Source organism: Aegilops tauschii, chromosome 7, assembly GCF_002575655.3.
Source record: "Aegilops tauschii subsp. strangulata cultivar AL8/78 chromosome 7, Aet v6.0, whole genome shotgun sequence".
Taxonomy (NCBI): domain Eukaryota; kingdom Viridiplantae; phylum Streptophyta; class Magnoliopsida; order Poales; family Poaceae; genus Aegilops; species Aegilops tauschii.
This window is the reverse complement of record NC_053041.3, coordinates 90,284,117-90,299,579: the sequence shown is the minus strand read 5'-3', so window position 1 is coordinate 90,299,579 and position 15,463 is coordinate 90,284,117.

Sequence of the window (15,463 nt, the reverse complement as noted above, 5' to 3'; positions counted from 1 at the left end):
TGGTTGATGGTACCGTGCTTTTTTATTCTTCCCGTCATGTGTTTTTCTGCGAGGGGGCGCACTAAACAAAAGCTGTTTTTTCTAGGGCAGGAGAGGGGAGGAGCACGCAAGCGCGGCCCCTTTGTGGGCTGTAATTTGTTAGTACTAGATTGTTAACTGCTGGTGTGTTTGGTTTTAGCACAAGTTTACTCTGTCAATGTGTAACACGTTAGCGTTTATCCGACTGATCACGCTGCACGCATGTCCATGTGAGATCCTGATTTTCTTCCCATGGAAACATATTTTTGCTCAGTGAAGACACGCATTGTCATAAAATTGCAGATTATCTTTCACTACAAACCTAATCATGTGGAGGAAAAAGTTTTACTTCAGCTAACATATCTTTTCAGCCCGCAGAGTTCTATATTCTTGCAGAGATGCTTTGGAAGCGGAGTTGTGCGCGTGTATGGAGGGGTTATCTATATCCATTCAGAGGTCAAATCTTCCCATTGCCATTGAGATGGATTCTTCGGAAGCGGTGGCCATGATCACTTGTGCTGGACAGGATCGTTCCGTTTATGCTTCCCTTATTAATGAGATTAGGTATCTCTTAAGTCTTCGATCTACTTGTATTACTCATGTGTCGCGAGTGCAAAATAAAGCTAGTGATTGTCTAGCTGCCTTCGGGAGAAGGGAGGGTAGAACTCTGACCTAGATTCAGTCCGGTCCTCCTGAGGTTTTAGAAATTGTTAAAGATGATTGTAAAGACTTGATTTTTGAGTAATACAAGTATTTCTCCCGCAAAAAAAAACATATCAGCTCCATCTCTAGAGCAGGAGATGTATTATTAGTCATTGAGGGGTTCACGTAGAGCCGGGACCATGTTTGGTCGGATATCTACTATTAAAGGGAGTCTACGGTCGTGATGATACGTCGTGCTTTAGTTTGATTTCGTATATATGTTTGTCGATTTATGTAATTATGGACAATAACATTCTTTGAATGAGAGGATCACATTAATTATGCAGAGTATCATTCTTTTGATGGGAGAATCACGTTAATTATTTAAAGTGTCATCGAGCGCTGGATGGGAGGATCGCGTTAATTATGAAAGGTGCCATTATTTGGATGGAAGGATCACGTTAATTATGAAAAAGCATCATCGAGCGTTGGATGAGAGGATCACTAGAACATCATGCCCCTTTTGCAACGCATGGGCAATTAGCTAGTGTCTTGTGAGAACCAAGAATTCAAAATGGTTGTTACTTTTGCATAGTCGTTCCGTAATGGCTTGGAGTATCTCCATTACTAGCCCTCGTTCTACAACTCCTAGAGGCTGAATGGGGTTGCCCCTATTTCCCGACCCTAAAAAAACTGCCTCCATAGCACCAGTTTATCAGTCCTTTGTTTGATGCATCGGACCCGTTTATTACTGGCTCAATTCTTACATTTTTTATCCCATCTATCAATTTTCTCATCTAGTGAGCATAGAGGCGACGATAGAGGCATTCTGAAGCACGATGTCATGGTCGAGAGACGACGACATGAGGCGCCCCATTGGCAGTTCAAGATGAGCATGCACGGACATCCGCTGTTCCCCAGGGTTCAAGGGAAGGGTAAGGGCCCTCCTATGGTGAGGGCTTGAGTAGGGCTCTAGTGGAAGGTGTGTGTTTTTTTATATTCGGGCCTCCAAAACAAACATATTCAGAGCCCTAACTAGGGGCCTTGATGGGATGCTTTTGTAGCATCATTTGAATTTTTTTTAAAATTTCCCTCGTAAGATCAAATATTACTTTTGCGCCTCCCTACCTTTGTTGCAAGGTCGAATCAAACAATATCTTCCTGTGTGCATTGACAATAATAGGTTATACCTTATGATAATACTATTGATGAAATGTTGCTCCTTTGTATCGCATGTAAACTCTATTTGAGTAAAATATAGTAACATTTTTGCTAGTTTAAGCACAATAATGATGAGTTTATACAAGTAAATGCCGTCAAATTCTTTACTCACTGCTCCCTCCATTCATTATTATAAGATGTTTTGGATATTTCAATATAGACTACCCATCAATTGAAATGGGTGAACAAACACGCCAAAACACATAATGATGATGCTTTACTGAACCACCTCAAAATAAGAACTTCGATAAACTTCTCTCCTTCTTTAGTGAACCCAGATATATACATGAATTTCAGCATTTTTAGTAATAGTTCAACATGTAAATTTTCTCTGCAACTATTTAGAATTTAACTGAGGAGCGGTGTTTGTTTTGCTCTTCACTTTAGTTGTATAAACACAACTCTTCAGTAAAAAGTACATCATGCAATTTAGTTTTTTTCCTATATAAGAGCATCTCCAGCCGTTGGCCCCCCAGGGGGTGCCTAAAATCGCCGCCTGGGGGTGAGCCGGCGCAAAAAATGGGCCTGGGGGCGAGTTGGTCCCCAGCCGCCGGCCCCAGAGCCGCCCCCAGGCGTGTTTAAAAATTAAAAATGTATAGCAAATTTCGGCACAATTCGGCGAAGTTCGGCTAAACACGACAAATTTCGGCCAACTTGGGCATATATTTCGACAAAGTTCGCCGATTTTCATTACATAGCAAATATATAATAAACTAATCTAAAAGAAACTGGCTGAACAACGAGTAGTCGCCGTCGTCGGCCTTCTCCTCCTTGACGCGGGCGCCCCTGCTGGACCCGGCGTCGCCATGGCGGACTGGTGGCGGCGGCGGCGCGTCGTCGTCGTCGTCGTCGATGACGACTCCTCCTTCGTCGCGGCCCCGGTGGTGCTCCGCGAAGCGCTGCAGGGCGGCGCACTGACGCTCCCTCGCCATCTTGAGGGAGTCCTGGCGTGCCCATTCAAGGGCCGCGTCGTCGTGGCGCTCGACCTCGCCGTGCTCCGTCTTCACGGCGGCGAGCCCCGGCTCTGCCTTCACCGGCGCGAGCCCCGGCTCCGTCTTTGGCTTGACGAAGCGCGGAGGAGGAGCCGACGAGGAGGCGCGCTGGCCACCCTCATTGATGACGATGCCGGCGCTGCGAGTGCGCCGGCCGAGCGGCGTCTCCGCCGCGGGCTCGGCCTTGACGCCGAGCAGCGCCGGAGTGCCGGAGGAGTGCGAGGAAGAGCGCGAGGAGGAGGAAGAAGAGGAGGAGCCGAACCTCCTTGGCGCCCATGGCATGTCGCGTCGGTGGTGCGCCGGGGCGGCCGCCCTCGCCGGGGGGGTACGCCAACGGCAGGTCGTTGCCGCCCTCGAGGTGCGTCAGCACGCCCTCGAGTGTGCGGCCGGGGACGCCCCACCATAGGTGGCGCCCCTCGATGTTCTTCAGGCCGCCGACCACCGGCGCGCCGTTGGTGGATGCCATTCGCTGCTGCTGATGGCGCTCGAAGTACGCCGCCCAAGCCGCGTGGTTGTCGGCGGCGTACTGGGGGAGGGAGAGTTGGGCGTCGGTGAGGGAGGCGCGCACGACGTCGACCTCGTCGGCGAAGTAGGAGGGTTTGGCTACGGCGTCGGGCAACGGGGGAATGGGCACTCCCCCGTTGCTGAGCCTCCAGCCCGTCGGCCCGGCGCGCATGTTCGGCGGCGCCGGGATGTTCGCCTGGAATAGGAGCCAGGACTCCTGTTCGCGGAGCGTGCGGCGGCCGAAGCCGTTGGCCGCCGCCTCATCTCCGGGGAAACGCTCGGCCATCGGGGAGGGGAGAGAGGGAGGGGCTGGGCAGCGGCACTCGGGAGAGGGAGAGGGAAGGCTCGGCGGCGGCGCTCGGGAGAGGTATAGCTCGGCGGCGAGGGCTGGGCTGGTGTGGCCACAGGCGAGCGAGGCCACCGGCTTATATAGGCGCGCCGCGCCCGTGTGTACGCGTGCGAGGGAGGGGAGGCGTCGGTGCGCCGCCCGTGAGGAATCAATGGCAAGGCTGACCGGCGGCGGCAGCCTTGCCATTGATTCCCCGCGGGAACCGAGGCGTTGGGGGAAGGCGAGGCGCGGTGTCGCTGACGCGGCTGGCCCGCGGCTTTTTCGCGCCAAAACCACTCGCCCCGGCGCCCCCCAGCGCGCCGGGTTCGGCCTGGGTCCGCCGGCGCTGATTTCGGCCCAGGCCGGCAAAAATCGGGCTCCTGAGGGCGCGACTGGGCCGTTTTTTCAGCGCCGGCGCGAAAAAATCGCCTGGGGAGGCCTTCCTGGGGGCGCAGCTGGAGATGCTCTAAGTTAGCAAGCTCTTTTATTCCGCTTAGTCAAAACTGAGCACATCATCAAGGTGTAAGTGTTGAAGTATCTAAGCAGAAGAAAAAACATAAAGGGGAATAATATCACATAATAGCATGTTGATGGGAAACAGATTGTGCCGTTGCGATCCAACGGTTGAGCTTGCTAATGCCCTGAGATGGCAGGAAAACTGCTCAATTATAATGTCTTTAAATGTCAATATTGTATGGCTTCCTCAAAGTGATAATGCATCATATAATTTATACATGCCAGGGAAGAAGCCAGTTGAGATATTTTGGCATTTGCTGGAGTTGCTCACATGATCTGTATTCAGCAACAATTTCTTTGATTGTGTTCTCAAATATCGCACATATCATACTTCTTCAGAGCTTGCATTCATGAGTTGTCATGTACTTGTACAATCCTTTTAATAAAAATTGTTAGTTAATGCAGACAATGCAAATAAGGTAAGCATGCAGAGACAGAAGGATAAACATGCCATCAAAAGTCCGTGAGACTAATATACCGGCTCCATCGATTGCCTTAATTCTTTTTATTTGTACTGTACTTAAGTAGACCAATTCTCTCTTAAGCCCACAATGTCTTCATGTGAAAAGCTCTATGAAATAATCTTAATAGAGCAGAAGAAATGGGAATACATACCATGAAATGAGGCCCCGACTGCTAAGTTGGAGGAAAATAGAGCCATAGGTTCAGATCACTTCCGTACCAACCTTCTTAGGACTGCTTCTATCAACTGATCATTGTAATATCAAAGTGTTCTACCCTCTCTAATCAATGGACGGGTATGTGCTTAATGAAAATGTTTTTGTTTGATTCCCTCAAAAAAATTGTTTTTGTTTGATGAACATACAACATGTTTAAAGGATGGCCACACTGATGGTTATCAGTTGTGAACCACCGAAAAACAGGGAGCCGTTCACCATATGTAACCAGATCATAGACAAAATTGTAATGATCTAATAGAATGGAAATACATTTTGCAAATAAGGTGATTTCACTAGTAGAAAAGAGGGCTTTGGTTCAGGCCGGGTCAGCCCATTAGTCCCGGTTCAGTCCAGAACCGGGACCAATGGGGGCACTGGTCCCGGTTCGTGAGGCCAGGGGTCTGCTGGGCCTCGTGGGGGCATTGGTCCCGGTTCGTCTGGCCCCTTTGGTCCCGGTTGGTGGGACGAACCGGGACCAATGGGCCTCGCTCCTGGCCCACCACCATTGGTCCCGGTTGGTGGCTTGAACCGGGACCACAGGCTGCCCTTTAGTCCCGGTTCATGCCACGAACCGGGACCAATGAGGTGCCTATATATACCCCTCGCCCGCGAGCAGAGCACCCCAGTGCTCTGTTTTTCTCTGGCCGGTGAGGGGAGGGCTTTGTGGTGCTCTAGCTCACCTCCTATGCACATGAGGTGTTCGATGAAATGCCCGAGCCACACTAGTTAAGCTTTCTCCTCTCGAAGCTCGACCTCAAAGCTCCATTTTCCTCGAGATTTGTCTAGGTTTAGTGGCCCGTCACGTCCCATTCCCGTCTTCACCGCCGTCGATCGCCCGTGCCGATCTCGTCGCCGGCACCACCGTGGTGAGCCTCTTGTTCTTATCATCTTTCTGAAAGAAAAAAATTCTTACTTTAGATAGATACTTGTCTAATTTTCTTACTATTGTATTGCTTGTTATTATATAGTGCGATGGTTTTGGTATCCGCCCCTATCGGCCCTCGTCCTGTCTATGATTCGGATGTGGTATATATTATCTTTATAACTATTGGTTCATTTATTGTTTATGAAAATTATGCCGACCAACGTGACATAGATTTTATTTATCTAGGAGGTGGTTGAACCGGAAATTCCAATCGACCCTATTGTCGAGAGGTTAAATTTAGTTGAAGAAAAAACAATTTCTTGAAGGAAAAAATAAAAAAAATTAAGGAGGAGAAGATGATATTGGAGTTGCATGTTGCGGATGTCGTCGATGATCACAAGATCAAGATAGATGCAATGCGCTTGAAGATTAGAAAGATTAGAAAATATGCCATTCATACCGAGGCTTGGTATCATTATGCCGTTGGATTAATTGTTACCTTGGTTGCGATTATGATCGCATTTGTTTTTGCACTGAAATGTTTTACATAGTTTCAATGTATGGTTTAATTAATTAGATGCTCTGGAGATCTATATGTTGTTAGATGAGAACTATGTATGTACTTTGGTTTTAATGTGATGATGAACTTCTATTAATTTGGTCACTTAATTATCTATTCATGATGTTCTGTAATGGTTTTTGACACACTTAATTATATATAATGCACGCAGATGAACCGACAATGGATGTACGGTGACAGACACACCTCCGAGTACATTAAGGGCGTGCATGATTTTCTTGAAGTGGCTGAGGCAAACAAGCAGAATGGTTTTATGTGTTGTCCATGCCCTAAATGTGGGAATACGAAGTCTTACTCTGACCGAAAAATCTTTCACACCCACCTGCTTTACAAGGGTTTCATGCCACACTATAATGTTTGGACGAGGCACGGAGAAATAGGGGTTATGATGGAAGACGGCGAAGAAGAAGAGGACGATGACAACTATGTGCCCCCTGAATATGGTGATGCTGCAACGGGGGAAGCTACTGAAGATCAAGAGGAACCAGACGGTGTGCCCAATGATGCTGCAACGGGGGAAGCTACTGAAGATCAAGAGGAACCAGTGCCCGATGATGATGATCTCCGCCGGGTCATTGTCGATGCAAGGACGCAATGCGAAAGTCAAAAGGAGAAGCTGAAGTTCGATCGCATGTTAGAGGATCACAAAAAAGGGTTGTACCCCAATTGCAAAGATGGCAACACAAAGCTCGGTACCGTACTGGAATTGCTGCAGTGGAAGGCAGAGAATGCTGTGCCTGACAAAGGATTTGAGAAGCTATTGAAAATATTGAAGAAGAAGCTTCCAAAGGATAACGAATTGCCCGACAGTACATACGCAGCAAAGAAGGTCGTATGCCCTCTAGGATTGGAGGTGCAGAAGATACATGCATGCCCTAATGACTGCATCCTCTACCGCGGTGCATACAAGGATCTAAACGCATGCCCGTTATGCGGTGCATTGCGGTATAAGATCAGACGAGATGACCCTGGTGATGTTGACGGCGAGCCCCCCAGGAAGAGGGTTCCTGCGAAGGTGATGTGGTATGCTCCTATAATACCACGGTTGAAACGTCTGTTCAGAAATGAAGAGCATGCCAAGTTGATGCGATGGCACAGTGAGGACCGTAAGAAAGACGGGAAGTTGAGAGCACCCGCTGACAGGTCGCAGTGGAGAAAAATCGAGAGAAAGTACTGGGCTGAGTTTGCAGCTGACCCAAGGAACGTATGGTTTGGTTTAAGCGCGGATGGCATTAATCCTTTCGGGGAGCAGAGCAGCAATCACAGCACCTGGCCCGTGACTCTATGTATGTATAACCTTCCTCCTTGGATGTGTATGAAGCGGAAGTTCATTATGATGCCAGTTCTCATCCAAGGCCCTAAGCAACCCGGCAACGACATTGATGTGTACCTAAGGCCATTAGTTGAAGAACTTTTACAGCTGTGGAATGGAAAACGGTGTACGTGCGTGGGATGAGCACAAACAGGAGGAATTTAACCTGCACGCGTTGCTGTTTGTAACCATCAATGATTGGCCCGCTCTCAGTAACCTTTCAGGACAGACAAACAAGGGATACCACGCATGCACGCACTGTTGACACTGAAAGTATACCTGGAAAAATGCAGGAAGAATGTGTACCTGGGCCATCGTCGATTTCTTCCGACCAACCATCAATGTCGAAAGAAAGGCAAGCATTTCAAAGGCGAGGCAGATCACCGGAAGAAGCCCGCCATGCGTACCGGTGATCACGTACTTGCTATGGTCAATGATTTACACGTAATCTTTGAAAAGGGTCCCGGCGGACTAGCTGTTCCGAATGACGCTGAGGGACACGCACCCATGTGGAAGAAGAAATCTATATTTTGGGACCTACCCTACTGGAAAGACCTAGAGGTCCGCTCTTCAATCGACGTGATGCACGTGACGAAGAACCTTTGCGTGAACCTGATAGGCTTCTTGGGCGTGTATGGGAAGACAAAAGATACACCTGAGGCACGGGAGGACCTGCAACGTTTGCACGAAAAAGACGGCATGCCTCCGAAGCTGTATGAAGGTCCTGTCAGCTACGCTCTTACGAAAGAAGAGAAAGAAATCTTCTTTGAATGCCTGCTCAGTATGAAGGTCCCGACTGGCTTCTCGTCGAGTATAAAGGGAATAATAAATATGCCAGAGAAAAATTTCCAGAACCTAAAGTCTCATGACTGCCACGTGATTATGACGCAACTGCTTCCGGTTGCATTGAGGGGGCTTCTACCGGAAAACGTCCGATTAGCCATTGTGAAGCTATGTGCATTCCTCAATGCAATCTCTCAGAAGGTGATCGATCCAGAAACCATACCAAGGCTAAGGAGTGATGTGGCGCAATGTCTTGTCAGTTTCGAGATCTAGTCGACAAGATTGTCATTCTAGGGCCCGTATTTCTACACAATATGTTCCCTTTGAGAGGTTCATGGGAGTCCTAAAGAAATATGTCCGTAACCGCGCTAGGCCAGAAGGAAGCATCTCCATGGGCCATCAAACAAAGGATGTCATTGGATTTTGTGTTGACTTTATTCCTGGCCTTAAGAAGATAGGTCTCCCTAAATCGCGATATGAGGGGAGACTGACTGGAAAAGGCACGCTAGGAGCGGACTCAATAATATGCAGGGACGGGCATTCTTGGTCTCAAGCACACTACACAGTTCTACAGAACTCTACCTTGGTGACCCCGTATGTCGATGAACACAAGAACAGTCTGCGCTCCAAACACCCGGAGCAGTGCGACGACTGGATTACATGTGAACACATCAGGACTTTCAGCAGTTGGTTGGAAACACATCTCAGAGGTGACACCACTGTTTGTGATGAGTTGTACTCGTTGTCCAGGGGACCATCTTCGACTGTATTGACTTACAAAGGATACGAGATAAATGGGAATACATTTTGCACGATCGCCCAAGTTCAAAAGAGCACCAACCAAAACAGCGGTGTCCGCTTTGATGCAGAAACCGAGAGGGGAAATGACACATATTATGGTTACATAATGGACATATGGGAACTTGACTACAGACATGATTTTAAGGTCCCTTTGTTTAAGTGCAAATGGGTCAATTTGTCAGGAGGCGGGGTACAGGTAGACCCACAGTACGGAATGACAACAGTGGATCTGAACAATCTTGGGTACACTGACGAACCGTTCGTCCTAGCCAATGATGTGGCACAGGTTATCTATGTGAAGGACATGTCTACCAGACCGAGAAAAAGAAAAGATAAGGAAGTGAATACATCATGCGATGAGCCAAAGCGCCACATAGTTTTTTCAGAAAAAAGGGATATTGTGGGAGTGGAGGGCAAGACAGACATGCCTGAAGATTATGAAAAGTTTCATGAAATTCCTCCCTTCAAAGTCAAGGCTGACCCAAGCATCCTGATAAACGATGAAGATTATCCATGGTTACGGTGCAATAAGCAAATGACACAAGCGAAGAAAAAGTGAAGACTTTCTCCCGCAACTATTATGATGATACCGTGCCAACTTTGTAACAGACGAGTATGATACCATTGTCCGTTTTGTACACGAAGTGCATCCAGTTTTTGCTGTAACCCTCTCAACTTTCTTGCACATTCTATGTGGATGAAATGATGATACCATGCCAACTTTCAACCTTTTCAGAGTTCATTTAAAATGCTTTTCAATTTCAGGGTCTTATAGCTCAAAATAATCAATAAATGCATGAAAAATAACAAATGAAGTCAGAAAGGTTGAAAAATAATCAGTAAATGCATGAAAAATGATGCATGAAAAATAACAAATAAAATAATAAGTAATTAGAAATAAAATAATATAAACTTTAATAAAATATATAAGTATAAACAAAATAAAATAAACTTTAATAACATAAATAAAATTTATGAAACTAAAATTATCAAAGTATTTTATGTTCAAAACATTATAAGCAACCTCTAGTATTATTGAAACTAAAATTATATAAAATTGATGCAACTAAAATTATCAAAGTATTTTTTGTTCAAAATCATTGAAAGCAAAAAAGAATTTTCATAAAGAACTTTTTTGTTAGAAACTTTAATAGCAAAAAGAATTATCATAAAGTAAAATAAATAAGTAATTAGAAACAAAATAAAATAAAATAAATAAGTTTTTTGTTGTAAGTAGAAACAAAACAAAATAAATAAAGCAAAAAAAGAAAACAAAAGAACAGGCAAAAAATAAAAATATGCCACCTACTGGGCCACCACGGCCTGAATACGACTAGAAACCCATTGATGGGCCAGGATTCAGGCCCGCAGAAGGCCCAGTAGGCCCATCAGGCATAGCAGTGACAATTAGGCCTGTAAGCCTGCAATGGAGAGGAGCTCGAGAGGGGAGCGGCAGTGGGGCTTATAAACCACTGCGCGCCCCTCTCAACTAGCGAGGTGGGACTAAACTTTCGACGCGGGCGCAACAGCACAAGGCCTTTGGTCCCGGTTGGTGGCACCAACCGGGACTAAAGGTGTGCATTGGTACCGGTTGGTGGCACCAACCGGGACTAAAGGTGTGCATTGGTACCGGTTGGTGGCACTAACCGGTACCAATGCCCCCCCTTTAGTCCCGGTTGGTGCCACCAACCGGGACCAAAGGCCGCTGCTTCCCGCCCTTTGGGCTGCTGAAAAGAGACCTTTGGTCCCGGTTGGTGGCACAAACCGGGACTAAAGGGGTCATTGGTCCCGGTTCGTGCCACGAACAGGTACCAATGCCCTGGATATATAAGCAAACTCTTAGCAGTTTCGACCAAATCCATCACTTCTTCACCCCCGAAGCCCATGCTCCTCCTCGCCGTCGCCGCCCAACGCCCCTGCTTCACGTTGTTGTCGCCGCCGCGACCGACGCCGTCAGGCTGCTCGACGTCGCCGTCGCCGCCGCCGTCAGGCTGCTCCACGTCGCCGCCGCCGCCGCTTTCGCCCTCTGCCCCGACGCCCCTGCTCCTCCGAGTCGCCGCGCCGCCCTTTGCCGTCGCCGTCGCCCCTGCTCCACCGTGCCCCGCCACCCCCTGTGAGCACCAGCCTGCTCCCGCGCCCCTCCCCTGTCCCACGCCCCTGCGCCGTGCCCCGCCGGCGCCGGCGCCGGCCCCTCCGCCGTGCCCCTCCGCCCCTGCGCGGTGCACGGGGCGGATGTTTTGTAGATGTTTTTAGATTTTTTAGATGTTTTTAGATGTTATTCTTAGATGTTTTTAGATGTTTTTTAGATTATTTTAGTTTATGTTTAGTTTAGTTTTAAGATTAGGAAAATTTCAGATGTGTAGTAATATTCATTTAGATGTGTAGTTAATTTAGATGTTGTAATTTGTTCATAAAAATTGTGCACTTTTGTATAGAAACTTTATTTTTTTCATATGTACGAAAATGTAGAGTGAAAACGAAAACAAACATATAAGAAAAAACAAAGGAAAAATGAAGAAGGAAAAGAAAACCGCCCGGCCCGGCCACCACCGTATTTTCATAAAGTGTTTCCACCGAGTCCACGTCGCACCAATCGAGCACCCGCGGCGAAGCAAGTCTTTTTTTAAGGTAGTTCTTTGTTAAAGTGAGGGGGGACGTTGGACATTACATGAGGCGGGGGGGAGGGGCGTCGGACATGACATGAGGGGGGACGTCGGAAAAAATAAGAAGAGGAAGAAGAAGAAGAAAAAAGAAATCTTCCACTCCTCTATTCCTTCTTCTTCTCTTCTTTTTTTTCTTCTTCTTTTTTATCGGGAATGAGGGTGTCGAGGATCGCCGAGCGGTCGAGGGTCGGGAACTAGGGCGGAGGGTCGAGGGTCACCGAGGGGTCGAGGGTCGTCGAGGGTTCGAGGTGCGAGGGTCGTCGAGGGGTCGAGGGTCGAGGAACGCCGAGGGGTTTTGTTGAATCCTTTGACACTAGCTAGACAAACGTGAAGCATTGCCGAGGCCACCCCAAACCCGAGAGAAGCTAGGTCTACGTTTGCCACTAATATATCCACCTGCTTCATGTTTAGAAAAGTGTATATATGTATGTTCTCTGTGTATATATGTTCATATATGCAAAAGTTAGATTTTTAGAAAAGTGAGCACCCCCTCTCGACCGTGATAACTTATACCACGGGAGCACCCCCCCGGCCCTCTCGCTCGACCAAAACTCTTGAGGACACCCAAACCCTAGAAAAAAATGATGTCGGTCTCCTACCCCCTCCCGTCGCGCCCCTACCCTTGAAGCGTTGCCGAGGCCACCCCAAACCCGGAATAAGCTAGGTCTACGTTTGCACTAATATATCCACCTGCTGTCATGTTTGTGTAATAATTGCCATGTTGTAATATTTGCAGAAACAATGGAGCACGGACGAGACGAGGAAGCAGAAGAGGTGTTGGGGGACATAATCTTAGCCAGAGGTGATGTCTTGTCGTATCTTAATGACAATGATGGTCTGGAAGAACAGGGTGAAGAAGCAGGCTACGGTGATCGAAGAGTGGAGGAGGAAAGACATGATTATGATGGCTCCGGTGACCCAATGCTGGTGCAAGAAGGAGCCCGTGGTGACGGCTCCGGTGACCGAACAGAGTCCGGGCAGGTAAATATATTAGTTAAGCCTGTGCTGACTAGCTAATTGATGCATTCATTGTTTTGGTATGTACACATATTAATTAACTCTCGTCTTTCTTCTTTTTTCTAGCCCTCCGGATCGAGCACAACTTCGGTAAAGAGACGAGGCCCGAAGAGAAAGTTGCGCTCGGATGAAAGGTTTGAGATCACAGCAATCGCGCGCGATGGCCAACCGATTGAACCCATCCGGACAAAGGAAGCATTTGCTGCTCAGTGCGGGGTTCTTGTTAGGGACAAGATCCTGATCAGCATCCACCAATGGTATAAGCCTAAGAAGGAAGACCCTGAGGTGTCTTATGTCAATGATATGCAGAAAGATGATCTTTGGACTGAGCTGAAGGCAAATTTCACCCTACCGCCAGAGGAGGATCCGGAGAAGCCAGTTAAAGAGCAATTAATCAAGTCTCATTCTCTTAAGAAGATGGCAGACCTATTCAGGAGGTGGAAGAATGAGCTGAAAACGTTTGTCGACAAAGAAGAGACACCAGAATTCATCGGCAAATATGAGAAGATTAGAGATCACTGGCCCGCATTTGTGGCCCACAAGACATCGGAAAAGAGTAAGAAGTTGTCAGCGACAAACAAGAAAAATGCTGCGAAGAAGAAGCTTCACCATCGCACGGGGTCAGGTGGCTACCTCAAAGCCCGGCCTAAGTGGGCCAAGGCTGAGAATGATCTGCTTGATAAAGGGATCGAACCAGAGACAATGAACTGGCCAGACCGTTGCCGGACTTGGTTCTTCGGGGCTGGCGGAAAATTGGACCCTGTATCAGGGAGGTGCGTTTGGACGGACGAGCTTTTGAGAATACCAGTCAAGAGGCTTCAGCACTATATCGATGCAGCACAGCAAGGGCCATTCGTTCCACACAGAGAGAACGACGAGCTCACAATGGCCCTCGGGAATCCTGAGCACCCTGGACGGACATGAGGCACGCCAGGCTCCGTTCCGTGGAAGGCTGGTTTTCCGGACGTAGGCGGTTACAAAAGCCAGGAAAAAAGTGGAGCAGACCCAAATTCAGAAGCTGCACGAAAGGTTTCAAGCGCTAGAGGAACGAGACAATTGACCTGCCGAAACTACCCCGCCATCTCAGCGGAGAAGCAGCGTGGCTTCCACCGAGCTGCTTCAGCCGGAGCATGTCTTGACGGCTCCTGCTAGCTACCCCGTGGATGCTATCACGGAGTCTCAACATTGCCACCTTATGACGCAATGGCAGAACTTCAAAGTCAAGGCGGCTGTCGGCTCTGTTCGACCTCCTGAACCCGGCGCAACTTTTCACTGTCGTCCGATTCCAGAAGGATGTGCTAGGGTGACGGTGGACAAAATAACGGAGGGATTTGAGGACCTCCAGCTTGACCACCCTACCGGTGAAGGGGAGACTCGGCTGGGTTCTGCTCTGAAGACTCCATGCCTATGGCGGAAGGAGCTCATCAACCTTCCGAACTGGACGCCTCCGGTGAGTAAGGGCACTCCGCCTCCTCCTCCGGCGAGTGATCAGGGCACTCAGCCTCCTTCTCCGGCGCGTGGTGGCACTCTGCCTCCTCCTCCGGCGAGTGATCAGGGCACTCAGCCTCCTTCTCCGGCGCGTGGTGGCACTCCGCCTGCACCGGCGCGCCCGAGCAGCCAGCCTCCTCCTTCTCCGCCTCGTCAGCAAGGGCGGAAGAGACCCGCCGCCGCTCCGGTTGCTCCGGTGCGTCGTAGTCCTTCTCCTCCGCCTCGTAAGCAAGGAAAGAAGACAGCCGCAGCCACTCCGTCTGCTCTGCCGGCGTCTAGCAGTACAGTCAGAGGCGGGAGGCAATACAGATTCGGTTCTTCTCTGAAGACTCCAGAGAAGTTACCATACGAGAGGACCGAGGAGGAAACCACGAAGATCGTGCGAGCCGAAGTGACGAACTTCTTTGAAGGTGTGAAAGCAAAGAAACATCCACCTCCGGAGGAGAAGGTAGATCCGGTGAAAGCGAAGCGCACTCTGGCTGCCCTGACAAAACCACCAAAGTCTCCGCCGAGAGGCAACTATGAGCGCATTATTGCAAAGACATTTGTCGAAGCGAAGCGGTCGGGAAGTACTGTCAGTGATCAAAGGTTAAAAGAGCGACGAGCTCGGAAAAAAATTGCCCAGCTCGGTGAACAAGTGAACCAATCGTGCCCCCCGCTCAAGGTGTCTACCGACATCGTCGCTAATGATCCGAGGATGGTGCCCGGTTATAGCAATCTTGGAGATTACCTGCCCGACGATGTACATTATGATTTCTTGGAGGTGGACGAACACAAATACCATTACGGGAAGCCTCTCGTCAAAGATGAAAGATCTCTAACAACAATGATGCGAAGATTACACGATTGGTACATGAAAACCTGCAAAGAGTCTGGGGGGAGGAATACTTTGACGCTGAGAGTTAAAGAGGAGCATGACCTCGTTGGAATTGAACTGTTGAATGTTCCATTTGAGGAGTTCTTCCAGTTTTTTAATCAAAAGGCCCTCGATAAATCAACGGTCACTTGCTACTGTCTGTAAGTAGTACTACTTCTGTCATTAAGTCTCTCTAT